Raw genomic sequence first — 2,200 nt, forward strand, 5'->3', positions numbered from 1 at the left:
CAAGGATGGATGGAACCAAGAGGATCTAATCAACCCTTTAGGCAACAACACCCTCCAAGATATCATGGACAACGACCATTCTACAATGCATCCCCAGCTGATAGATATGGTGGACAACCTTGTAACTACCAACAAGCCCCACCCCGTGCCTATAGACCATCCTCTCAACATAACCTCAAACCACCACACTCACAAGCTTCTCTTCACCATTCGCCACCATATGATCCTCACTTACCCCGATTCCAATCCAATCACTCCCAACCGCCACCACTTCCCTATGTTTCATGTCCAAATCCATCACCCCGAGAATCAGAGGTTTGCCTCAAGGCAACAGTAAATAAACTTCAAACAACCATTCGACAACTGGAGCAAGCAGTAATTCAATTAGCTTCTAGACGTGCGAACATTCAAGGACCAACCACGGCCCTATGTGGACAATCTAATGAAGAGCGTAGCATGAAGGAGACACTAGAAGCTCCAGTGGACAAGACAGAGCATGAATTCATACTAGAACAAGTAGAAGAAGCTGCCATTATGCAAGAAGAAGAGTTGGTTGAAGATTTAGGAGACGCTGAACCTCCATGGGAATCCAGAGCTGAGGAGAACTCTGTCAAGGACGTTACAGTTGATGCTAAGGAGGATAGTGCACAATCCCCAAGGCAAGTCGTTTATGAAGAACTAGAGGGAATAACCCAGGACACAAATTCCCTTGATGATGATAGTCACAAGTCAAGTTCTCTTAGTAATGAACTTGCATCCGCAAGTGAATTCTCTGAGATCGAAGAATCTTCCCCAAGTGAATACGAAGATGATGCGGAGGTAGATTTCTCTCAACCTCCAGTCGATGACTTAAGTGATGAGGAAGACATAGAAGACTTTGATCAGGACACAGATACATTTGAAGATCCTTGCAAAGAAGTAGAGGAATTCACAGAAGATTACCAGGGAGCAGAACTTACAGAACCACTGAAAACACATATCCCAAGGCCATTACCACCTAATACAAGCTTCAAGTGGGTACAATCCTTAGCTTTAATCTTTACTTTTCCACTTGAATATGGTTTGCTTGAAACAGATGGCCAGCTTAGAGCTCTCTGCGGCTTTAAGAGTAAGAGGGAAATGGTTCGCACTCAGAGCTGGTGCACAAGGTTCAATAAGGTTCCACGCTTCAACTCGAAGTGCACGGATTGGTATCATGTTCAATCGAATGGATCTTGGAAAACATTTGGTCATCTTGGTGAGAATCTAATTTCCAAACCGCCCGGATGGAAAAGTATAGATCAAAACGAAGGCGGATTTAGAACCAAAGTTTGGGATCCTGGAAAATATTCTGATATTCATCACCCCGGGAGCCTGAAAATCTGTTTGAAGCTGCTCAGAAGCTTCACATGCCTAGTTTAGGACCCCAGAGGTTACTGGAATCACAAACATTGGTGGAGATTCCTGGATGAGTTCAAGCACAAGCCACCATAACAGGGAGCTCACCAAATGTCCAACTTAAGGACTTTAACTAAAAGTGCTAGGTGGGAGACAACCCACCATGGTATGATCGTTTCTTTTTCAATTTTATTTCATGTTGTTTATTTTTATTTTATTTTAATTTTCATTGAACCTGGAAGTTTTCATAGCATTCACATTAAGCATTGCATTCTGCATATTGCATTAAAAAAAAAAGATTTTCGCACGCGACGCGATAGCGTCGCCGACACGTCCGCGTCGTATGTGCGTTTGGAAGAAAATGAGGTTGAACAGAGAGTCACGCGAAAGCGTGGCTGGAGGCGCGCTAATGGCACAAATTGATCCACGCAACCGCATCGCTGATGCGGCCGCGTCACTTGCAAAATAGCTTCCCCACGCGTCCGAAATCCACGTAACAAGGGTGTATGGCCGAAAGTCGAGCTGGAATTGGGCTGGACCCGTGCTAGCAGCACAAGCCCTGCCACGCGAACGCGTCACCCACGCGTCCGCGTCATATTGGAAATAAGGCCACCCGCGCGATCGCGTTGACCACGCGACCGCGTCACTCTGGATTTTGGCAATACTAAGTTTTGAACAGAGAGTTGTGCGACCGCGAGGCTGCACTCGCGCCACTAGCACAAATCAAGTCACGCGATCGTGTGCCCCACGCGTCCGCGTCGCCTGACCTTATTGCACACCACGCGACCGTGTCACCCACGCGACCGCGTCGCCAGCGTCACAC

Source organism: Arachis ipaensis, chromosome B5, assembly GCF_059453495.1.
Source record: "Arachis ipaensis isolate K30076 ecotype BB chromosome B5, ASM5945349v1, whole genome shotgun sequence".
NCBI lineage: Eukaryota > Viridiplantae > Streptophyta > Magnoliopsida > Fabales > Fabaceae > Arachis > Arachis ipaensis.